The sequence below is a fragment of the Chinchilla lanigera genome, unplaced genomic scaffold (genome assembly GCF_000276665.1).
Source record: "Chinchilla lanigera isolate Chin_1 unplaced genomic scaffold, ChiLan1.0 scaffold00021, whole genome shotgun sequence".
Classification (NCBI taxonomy): domain Eukaryota; kingdom Metazoa; phylum Chordata; class Mammalia; order Rodentia; family Chinchillidae; genus Chinchilla; species Chinchilla lanigera.
Genome location: NW_004955422.1, coordinates 16,253,302 through 16,264,222, shown reverse-complemented (window position 1 = coordinate 16,264,222; position 10,921 = coordinate 16,253,302). Strand labels below are relative to the sequence as shown.

The following is a 10,921-nucleotide window of genomic DNA, read 5'->3' as shown; positions in this document are numbered from 1 at the left end:
AGCCGGGGACACCAGCCCGTCCCCCTGCTGAAGGAGGCAGGAAGGGCCTCCCTTGGGCCTTCTGGGGGACAAGCCCTGAGGGCACCTTGAGTGAGGACCTCTGGCCTGCAGGCTGTGAGCAGTTCAGTGCTGCCCTTCTATGACATGGGCATGTGGTCATGGCTATGGCAGCCATGGGACAAGACACTCACACGGGGGCTGTGAGCGTCACACTTCCCATTCTTGAAGTGAAGTCCTGACCCGGCTCCAGGCAGAGGAGTCTATTTGGCTGATGAGGAAAACAGGCCTGCAGAAAGCCAGTACCTTGCAGGGCAACACCAGTGTCTGCCACTCAGGTGTTGCCTGGACAGGGTGGCACTGGTGAGGTAGAGGCCACCTGGGCATCAGGACCCCCAGCCTGGTGGGTCCCAGGTCCCCCCATACGCTGGGTGACCCAGGAAGGTTCCTTTAAGCCACTCCTCTAGCAGCCCCCTCCTCCTCCAAAAAGAGGGCCTGGCCTGGACAAGCAGGGGGCTGCAAGATGCCAGGGGCCACCCTGGCGATGCTGCTAACTCATAGAGGCTTTCTACGTGCACAGGGCCAAGTCCTTCACCTGTGGTGGCTCAGGTACCTGTCACAAGACCCCCAGGAGGGGGCGAGGTGGCGGCAGAGCCAGACTCAGAAGGGGCTCTGCAGCAAAGGCTGGGCAGGAGGAGGAGCAACCATTCGACATGAAATGGGCTTTTGTGTGAGAGCAGGGCCTGGCTTTCAGATGACTCCGGCCCTCCAGCTCTGGGGCGACTGGGTGTTCTCTCACCTTCCCAAGACACACCTAACAGCAGCAGCAAGTGCCCGCCCACCCGTATCCCCCCTCTGAGCCCTGGTGCAGCCCTGGGTGGACAGGGAGCTCACAGATGTGACATCGGGTGGCCGGCTCTGCCTCCCTCCAGCAGGCGGCGCCAAGACCCAGGGCTGCTGACCCAGGGCCGGCCACAGAGCCACCAGGCCACTGGGAGAGGAGCCAGCCCTACCTCTGGGCTCCTCTTGGGGCACAGAGGGGCTATGCGCAAGACTGGGGCAGGGTGGGGGCATCTGGGGAGGATTAGGACGAGTCAGGGTGCCCAGATCCCTGGGCCGCAGGCGGAGCACCTGCCTGACTCTCCCACTCCTGCTCCCCACCAGAGGGGCTCCCACCTCAGGGGAAGGCCCTGACAGTTGCCATATGAGCCCGGGACACTCAGTATGGTGCAGCCAGCAGGACTGCCCTTCCCTTCGTCCGTCTGTCTTCCTGCAACCTTGCCCTCTTCAAAAGACTTCTTTCCTGACAGTTCGATGGCCCGATGCAGACGGTGAATGTCCCTGCAGCCCCCGCCTCTGGCAGGAGACAGTGGCAAACAGCTGGGATGAATATCAGAAGCTCCCAGCCAGGGCCCTGGGGTCCTGGGGGTCTCATAGCTCTCCTGGACAGGAGCCGCATGGGCATGGGCCCTGACCCTGGCACACAGCACAGATAATTTTCTCCCTGCTCCCGCCTTTATACAAGGGGCACTGTGATCCCACCATTTGATGATAAGTAACTAGAAGTTTGGAGAAGCCCCTGCCCCCCAGGGACACAGTGAGGTGCCTTAGGAGTCCCTGTGAAGACACGCCCAGGTGCTCCGGCCCACGTGCTAGTGTGACAGAGCAGGTGGCCCGTGTCTGACCACAGCCTGGCCCTGTGAAACAATCGAACGAAGACGTGGCTCCCCCTCCACAGCTGGGTCACTCACCCCCAGGAGCCTTGGCCAGTGCTGGAAGGGGCTTCTGCCATTGTCACGATGCCCTCTGTCACTTCTACCCCTCACGGGAAGGACAGTGGAGACATTGTCCCTGCACAAATCAGGAGAGCAGACCCAAGCTCAGCAGAGTGTGACCCCCCACCTTGTGTACCACCCCAGCCCTGGACCGGATGGTATGGGGAGCATCAGCTTGAGGGGGGGTCAATTCTTCCTTCTGCCACCTGTGGACAGAGGTGTGGGCAGGAGGTGTGCCCTCAAGTGACATTTGGGTAGCAGATGGCAGCAAGGAGGGCTGGGGAGGCAGTGGGAGCCTCTCCCCAGGGCTCCTCCGCCAGGAGTGCCAGGGCACCATGCTGTCCCCCCAGGACCCTGCCTCTCGCTCCTGGGCAGCCCCCTCCCTTGGCCATCAGAGGCTAGGTGGCTGCTCCCTCCCTTGAGCTGAGGGCCGGAAGCAGCTCCTGCGTGCTGCTGGGGGCAACACGCTGAACTGGGATCCGTTTCCCCACCAGGCCCCCAGATGGTACCAGAGAGGGGAGTACCCCAGGAAGTCTGGACATGGCCATTCCGGACAGTACCAAAGGCTGCTGGGAGAGAAGGTCAGAAGCCAGCCAGGAGAGTGACAGCCAAGTTCTCTCTACTGTGTCCCCAGACTTGGGGAGAGTGACAGAGGAGCACAGAACTGAGCATGTGAGCCCCAGCAGGGAGGGCTGCGGCTGCCTCTCAGAAGTCCCCTGGGCCGCAGCAAGGGGGGGGGTGCTTCAGTGCACAGCCCATGGGGCACCTCCGTGAAGACTAATGAGGTGCTGGCCCTGGAACAGGGGCGGCCACAGGGTGAGGGGCAGTGGACATTTAGGCTTAGTAGACTGAATGCTCAGGGTGGAGATTTGTGGAAGGGACATTGAGGAGGCACTGCTTTTCTACTCCAGGAAGTGGGTGACCAGTGGGGTCTTCTGCTATGGGGTCTGTAAGGGGAAGGGGCTGGGCCCGAGGGTGCTGGCTCCATTTGGAACCTGCTAGAACCCCGATGGGACAGGCCAGTGCTGGCCAGCGGGCTCAGAACTAGGGAGTAGCTTGGCATCTGCCCTGCCAACTACCCTCCTGGCCCTGAGGACACTGCTGCAACCTCATCCTGACCTTCCTCTCTGCTGGGGACAGGAGCACTGGCCTCCGGCCCATGTACCAGTGGCCCAGCTGCATGCCATGTGGGCGGTGGCCTGCATGCTGGTTGCTCTCAGTGACCATCCTTAAATGTCTAACAGGGGAGAGCCTCTCTGTGGGGCCCGGGTGAAGCCTGTACCCGGCAGCCTCTGGCCAGCTCACGAGGCCAGGTGGGCTGTGACTCGCATTGTCTGGGTGAGACACTGCTGCCCACACAGACGGAGAGCTCAGTCCCACACACTGCGACCCAGGCATGACTCTGAGGGGGCTCACGGGTTTGCTAATTTGACTATGGGTGAGGTGATTGCCTCTTTCAATTGCAGGGCTCTGCTGGGTGGCCCCTCTGCCTGGGGGGCTCGAGGAACTACAGGAAGTGGGGGGAGGCTGCCAAGCATCTGGCTGCCAGCTGGGCCCTGCTCACCACCACCACGGCCCCAAGTCACACCTTTTCAAATGAGCCTTTTGGGTGAGATCCCAAATCCAGCGTCACCAGGCAAGCAAGGGGCCCCTAACTACCCAGGGTGCCCCAAGGTTTCTGGGACCCTTCTGCTCCCACCCTCAAAACCTCTGGCTTCCTGCTAGGAGGCCACAGACCAAACCTCCCTGTCCCTACTCTACACGTGTGGAAATCAAGGCTCAGAGCCATTCTGGACAGCACTCATCAGAACTGGCCAGAGACTAGACTTGAACCCAGACCTCCAGGCTTTACTCTAGGGCCCTTCCCAGTACTCCTCAGGGCCAGACCCAAGGCCCTGGGCAGGATTGACTTCTGGTCCCCATCTTCCTGCCTTGATCTGCCCTCCAGCTCCAGCTCCCTGCATTCTGGGATCCACCTGCCCCCCAGCTTGGCCCCTAATCAGTCTCACAGAGGTTCTCATGCATGCGCATGGGCCAGGGAGCACAGTGCAGTGGGGGACCTAGCCAGGAAGAAGCCCTCACCGGAGGGCCGGCCCCAAACCCACCTGGGGAGTCAGCATCTGCTCTGCTTAGGAATGGAGGGCAGGGAGCAGCCACCTCCAGGAGCCCAGGTGCTCTGTGAACACCTAGAGGGAGAGGGCGCCGTCGCCTCCCGAATCCTGGCTGGTCCCCAAGCAGGCACTGCCCCCTGGAGGCCAGCCTCGAGACCACAGTGGGGCTCCAGGGCCTGCTGGTATGTTTCCTGGAAGTGGGGTGGGGGTGTTCATCATGGGTCAGAGCCACCCACAAGACTCCCCAGATGGTCGCCAAAGCCTACTCCCTGCCAGGGGCTCTCAAAGGATTCCTTGGGTCTCATGGGCCCATCTCATGGGAAGATCTCCCCAGGGGTCACAGGACACCTACAGCATCATTCACCCACAGGCAGAGAGCAGCAGGGCCAGGCTGGGCTGTGGGCTGGAGCCTCTCGCACCTGCTCCCCCAGCCCCCAGGCCCTGCCCCCCACAGCTGCAGATGGAGCCTCTGGGGTGTACCCAGGACCCACAGTCATCGTGTCACCTCCAGGAGTGAGGTGTGGGTTGGTACTTTGGGCAGAAGATGTGATGAGGATCCAGAGACCCAGAGCAGGAAGATCAGTTGACAGGAAGAGGCCTTCAGAGCACCGGTGAAGGCGGTGGCAGAAAGCCACCCTCACTCCAGAAGAGGCAGCGAGGCTGTGAGCACCAGCTCAGCCCCAGCCTGGCTTCTGGAAGCTAGAGAGCAGCGCCCAGGTTGGGACTGTTGTGCCACTGCCCCAGGAGGCCCTGTCTGGGAACACACTGTCCCAGGCTGAGAGCGGTCTTGGCCCACCCATCCCTGGTGGCAGACAGCAGCCGGCAGCTGGGAGGGGCCGGGCAGCTCAGGGTGGGCTGCTTGGGTCAAAGGAAGCCCTCGGAGAGCAGGCCAGGGCCACCCAAGAGCCCAGCAGAGTCGCCTCTGTGGGGGCTACACTTACTACACTACTTCTCCTGCCTGAGCTGCACACCTGCCCGGGCAGGGGGTGTTCTGTGACACAGAGGATGACACGGAGGCCAGAGAGACCAGGCAGCTGTTTGGGCAGGGGGACTTGAATGCCAACCTGACTCAGGCCTTCAAGGCCGCCTCTCCCGCTGGGTGGGGACGGGTTTGGAACCTTCTGTTCCTCCTCGCCTTGGAGAGGTGTCTTCAGCCCGGCCGTGCCAGGCCGGGAAATCTCTCCAGAGCCTCCACACCCACCTGCGCCTGGTACTTTTATTCCTGAGAAAGTCTGATGCCAGGGAAATGTGGTCACACTCGAGGCCCTGTCCCCTTCCAGGTCGGGTCATGGATCCTTTATCTGAGGAGATCTTATCTGTGTGTCCTTGAAGCACTCTGGAGCTGGCTCCTCAAGGTACAGGGAGGCCCAGGTGGGCAATCAGGCTGCCAAAGGCCGGCCCACGGGAGGGGGGCCTCCTGCCAGGGACCCAGCCTCGCCCCTCCCCCAGGCCTGCTCCTCAACAGCACCTTGCCCTCTTGTTTATTTATTTTTTATTTTATGAAAAATTAAAATGTTCATAACCAAATAATAAGGGAATAGCAACAGTTACTACACTGTCTATCATTCATTTGCATTTCTCTGATGGCCAACGGTGATGCACAATTTTTCATGTTTTTTATTGGCCACCTGTACTTCTTCTGGGAAGTGTCTGCTCATCTCAGTTGTCCATGTTGTTGATTCTTTTATTTCAGGAGGGGGATCTCATTTTTTTTCCATTCTTTATATATATATAATATATATATATATGTGTGTGTGTGTGTTTTGCTTTTTTTTAATTTATTTTTTGAGACAGGGTCTCACTATTTAGGCTGGCCTTGAGCTCAATTTGTAGCCCAGGCTGGTCTTGAACTCACAATGATTCTCCTGCCTCAGCCTCGCAAGTGCTGGGATTACAGGTGTGCACTACCACACCCGACACATTCTATATATATTCTTGATGGTAGACCTTTATCTGTGGCTGGCAAATTTTTTTCCCATTCCGTAAGTTGTCTCTTCACTCTGTTGGTTGTTCCCTCTGCTGTGCAGAATCTTTAATTTGATATGATCTTGTTTGTTGAGTCTCAGAATTACTTCTTGTTCTTTTGGAGTTCTGTTCAGAAAGTCTTTGCCTGAACCCTCTTGTTTAAATGGGGGCAGCAGACAGTGAAAGCAGGGAGCTTGGAGGTCAGAAAGAGGACAGGAGCAGAATGGGAGGGGAGAGATTCCAGCCCTTGGTTACCCAAACTGATATTCTTTTTTTTTTTTTTGGTTTTTCTCTGGTACCGGGAATTGAACTCACGACCTTGTGCTTTCGAGGCAGGTGCTTTGCCGCTGAGCTAAACCCCCAGCCCTGGTTACCCAAACTGACAGAGCTTCCTGATAGCCAAAGCAAAGGGGAAAGAAGTTGGATGAAGGGGAAGTGGCCTGGGAGATGTGAATGGACATGATGTAAGGCATAACCTAGAAGCTGTCAGAATAATCCTCACAGCTGTCAGTCTTTCTCTTTGGGAAAGATAAAGGGGAACAAAGTCACATCAAGTGGCTGGGTGCATGTGCCACTGTTGCTCATTCATTTATTCATCCCCACTCACTGAGGCCTGTCATGTACCAGCCCTGTGCTGGGTGCTAGGGAGACGGCAGTCAGGGATTTCTCAGTCCCTGACCTTGGGGGCCGGTCTCTAGCCTTGGGGACCGCACTGTCAAGGAAAAAGATGACCGTAAATGTTGAAAAAAAAAATCAATATGCCCACTCCATGGAGAATATGAGGGCAAACAGGGCTGCAGCGGACAGGGAATGAGCCTGGGTCTGGAGGCCCACGTGAGGGAGAGGAGCTGAGTGGAGGGATGGGCCTGAGCCTGGCCTCTCTGTACCTGCAAGGTCAGGGGGTGAGGGCAGGGGATAAAGATCCAGCCGCAGAGCTCCAGGCCAGCTGGCTTCTCTGTGCCTCAGTTTCCTCATGATAAGGAAGCACCTCCCCACAGCCCCCACTCTGACCCCTTCCCACTTATCCATTGCCTCATTCTCCCTTGCCCATCCTCCTACTTTGCACCAGCTGCATGAACCTTGAAATACATTGAGCTCTTTCCTGCCTCAGGACCTTTGCACTTGCCATTCTGCTTGCCTGGAAAGCTTTTCCCTGGATCCAGTCTTGGGTTGAAAATCAGAGGTCTCTTCCAACTACCCCAAGTGGCACTACTCTGCCTGCCTCCCTAACACCCACCTCCCATCCTTTTGCTCTTCAAGATGATTCTGTTACTTGAGTGTTAGTTGGTCTGTTTGCCTAGCTCCTGTCTGAATTACCTCTTCCGTCACAGTGAGATTGTTCTCTGCACCCTGCCCAGCACAAGGTAGGATTCGAGATACTTCATGGAACAAATACACAAATCCCTCATTGGCACATTTTTAAACTTAATACATGGCAGCCTGATTCCAGTCTCCTAAGCGGTCACCATACACACAGCCTGCAGTCCCCACTCACGGGTGCCAGCTCCCGGTGCCCTGAGTTCTGACTGGCTGGGTAATGCTGGACACAAGCTGCTTCCCTGATTCAGCCTGGAGTCATCTTGAGCTCTCTACCTGACCCCAGAGCTGCAGAAGGTGCCTGGCTGTGGAGCCCCGCTGCTCAGGGTCACTTTCCGGAAATCAAGCCACCTCTGGGGGGCAGCATGGTGTCATGGGAGAAAGCCAGACTTGGCTCCAGGTGGCCTGGACTTGGACAAGCCGAGTGACACTGGCCAAGCCCTGTCCACCCCCGAACCTCTGCACGGGGTGGTGGGCAGCAAGGGGGACTCTGTAGTGCCACCATTTCAAGCAGACTGGACACATCCTCGCTCTTGGCCTCCGTCCAACTCGGACGCTGAAGTTAGACGCTTACAAAGCTATGGGAAAATAAAGGTTTAAAAATAGGAGGAAATATGTCCAAAAAGAACGCTTTATTATTTCCTGCTGGGTCGCTCTTGGCAGGCTGGGGGAGGGGGCGGGGATGTGGGGGGGCCCTTGGAGAGCTTTCCAGGGGGCTTCTGCCCCAAGTTCAGGTCTCTGGCGCTTCAGCCAGCCCCTGTTTATCCATCCTTGGGGTCTATGTGATGGGGCTGGGGTCCTGCCCAGAGGCATGGGGCGGGGGGGGGGGGCAGTCCTAAGGGACCTCTTCATATGGAAGACTTGAAATCACTTCCTCGAATAGAACCTGTGTCGTTTCCTACTGCTGCTGTGATAGTTGGCTTGCAACAGCTGGAGGGCAGAAGGGTCACCCCTCTAGTCTCACCTGTGGCCAGGGTTGCGTCCTGCCCTTTCCAGCTTCCAGAGCAGTGTTCCCTGGCTCAGGCAGGGCCGCTTCTGAACTTCAAAGTCAGCAGCACGGCATCCTCAAATCAGTCTCTCTCTCTCTCTGACACCCTCCTGCCCTCCTCTGACAGACACCCTAAAGGCTGCATTTAGGGTCTATCCAGGGCTCCTAGGATCATCTCCCACTTCCAGGTCCTCCACTTGGTCGCATCTGAAGAGTCCCTAAGTTCACAGACTCACGGTCAGAGGCACCTTTGGGGGTCATTACAGGGTCTACACAGACAAGGACACAGGCAGCTCTAGGGACCTGCTTGACACCAAGCACAGCTGCCCGCCTGCCCGGGCTTCACCCTGCCCATTGTCTGACCCGGCACCACCTTGGAGAGTCAAGTCTTTGTAATTTGGTTGCCTGAGGGGAAACAGAGGCACAGCAAGGTCAAGGAACACAGACTCTAGGGGGAGAGTGAGGATTCACCGCAAGCCCAACTCCTTCCTGGGTGCCTACAACACAGGCCCACCCCAGGAAGTCTCCAGAAAGTCTTCTGCACAGGTCCAGACCCCCTGCCTCTGGATCTCAGCACCAGTGTAGGTAGCAGGAGGCTTGGAGGGGCAAGGCTGTGGGGTTTCCGTGGGGTGGCCAAGCGGGCATGTCCAGCAGCAGAGGGAACGGGATGGCCCTGGGGGAGGGGCTGGCTGCAATACAGGAGCACAGTTACCTGGGAAAGGTAAGCACCAAGTCTCCTCAGGCACCCAACCAGGCTGCTCATGTGCTATCCCATCTGTGTCACCTCTGCAGCCCCAGGCCCTTCCTCCAGGAGCAGGAGGGAGGGGAAGAGGATCCAGCTGGAAGGAATGCAATCTGCCTAGCTCCTGCCCTCCACGCAGCGCAGGAGACTCTGCCTCATCCTGCTGACTTCCAGCCTTTGCTGTCAGCCTACTTGGCCTTCCTCGGGGAGGAGCCCCTCGCTTCCCTGTCACATGCTTCAAGTACAACACTTGCCAATACTCAACATCCTTCTGTGAGCACCACTGCAGGCAAGGTCCATCCATAGGATCCTCACAAAACATGGCATGCACGAGGTGTGCAATCCCTGATGCGGAGATGGCTGCATGGATAGATGAGTGGATGGGCAGGTGGGTGAGAGAGTAGATGGATGGACGAGTGGATGGGAAGATGATAAATGGATAACTGACAGGCAGATAGATGAGAGGGTAAGTGGATGCATGGACAGATGGATGCATGGATAGACGGATGCATGGATAGATGGATGCATGGATGAATGGATAGGTTGAATGGATAGTGTTATGGTTTGTGTATGGATGTCTCCCCAAAACCTCATGCAGTCATGGGGCAGGCTTCTAAAGTTTATGATGGATCCATGGTCCAATGTTGGGATTATGGGTGTGAGCACTACGCCCGCCCTGGGTGTAAGGGAGGGAAAGAGGTTGCTCCTCCTTCTGCTTTTGCTGCTTTTGCTGTTTTCTTCCACCATGAACTGTTGCCCTCTGCCATGTGCCACCCTGCCTTGGAGCCAGCCGAGTATGGACTGAAACCGTCACAAACTGTGAGTTAAATAAACCTTTCTTTCCTTAATTTTGGGTGTTGAGTATTTGTCTCAGCAATGAGAGAAAAGTAACCAAGACAGATAACCAGGTAGGTGGATGACAGTATGGATGGATGGATGGGAGGATAGCAGACTGTTTACCCTAGGTCTCATTCCTGGCCACCTCACCTGGGGGAGGCTGGAGCTACAATACCATACTTGCTAATTTGGGAGGTAGCTGAGTGTAGTGGATTGATAACTGGTGGGCAATTTATAACCCTCAGCTGAACTGAGTGAACATGATGCTGGGTGTGGGAGGCCCACATGAGGATTGTTGCCCGCAGCATAAGAGGCAGAACTGGAGAAGAAGAGAAGAGGCTGTTGGGAGCTGAGAGAAGCTGTCAGGAGCTGGTAGAAGCTGTAAGGAGCTGTTAGTTTTTTCGGAGGAGCTCGTCATGCTGGCTTTCCTGATCAGCTTGGCTGTTTTCATCCTCTGAGGAGCTTGGGACCTCACTGGCACTGAGAATGGCTTTGGCTCACTTTGGGGCAGCTCTGGTCCTCACTTTGAGCATCGCTTCCTGGCTCTGGAGGGGAAGATGGTGCACTTCCGGTTTCGTGGACAAGTTTGCTGCGTTGGCTTCCCTGATGGGAACTCGGCCATCTTGATCATCAGAGGAGCTCGGGACCTCACTGTTGCTGAAGATGGCTGTGGTACCTTTCGGGGGAGCTCTGGTTCTTCTGAGCATTGCTTCCTGGCTCCAGTGCAGATCCCTCAGCCTGCTAGCACAGATCCTTCACCCCGCTGGCACAGACTTCCTAGATTCCACCACTGACCTTTGGGCCTTCCCAGTGCAGATCCGTGAAACGGGCCTGCATGAGACATTGTCGTGGGCTCTGGACCCCTAGTTGGATTCGTGGGAGGCACTGTTATGAGATGTAGGTATGCAGCTGGATTCTTGGTCTATAATCTGTGGACAGATTTCCTGTACTCTGTTGTATATTGTTCTTTGGGTGACTATTATGAATAATCTTATAAAATATGTGTCCTGTATTATACTATTGTTTCACCTTGCACAGTAACCCCCAAAACCAACACACTGAGTAATCCTGAAATACCCGGATCGGTACAGGCTTCTAGCTGTGTACAATCACAGTTCCATGCGAACTGCACACTACAGGATTTTTCATCACTTGCTCCCCTCTTGGAAATCTTGAAACAAGACAGCAG

At 56.6% G+C, this 10,921-nt stretch overlaps 1 long non-coding RNA gene across 1 annotated transcript; it reads left to right on the top strand.

Annotated features, from left to right (window-relative positions):
- The first annotated feature begins 240 nt into the window (after positions 1-240).
- On the top strand, positions 241-4,236 carry LOC102023711. Its single transcript, XR_260889.1, has 3 exons — positions 241-606; positions 2,267-2,444; positions 3,239-4,236. It is a non-coding gene; the product is annotated as an uncharacterized LOC102023711 (long non-coding RNA).
- Positions 4,237-10,921: the final 6,685 nt, after the last annotated feature.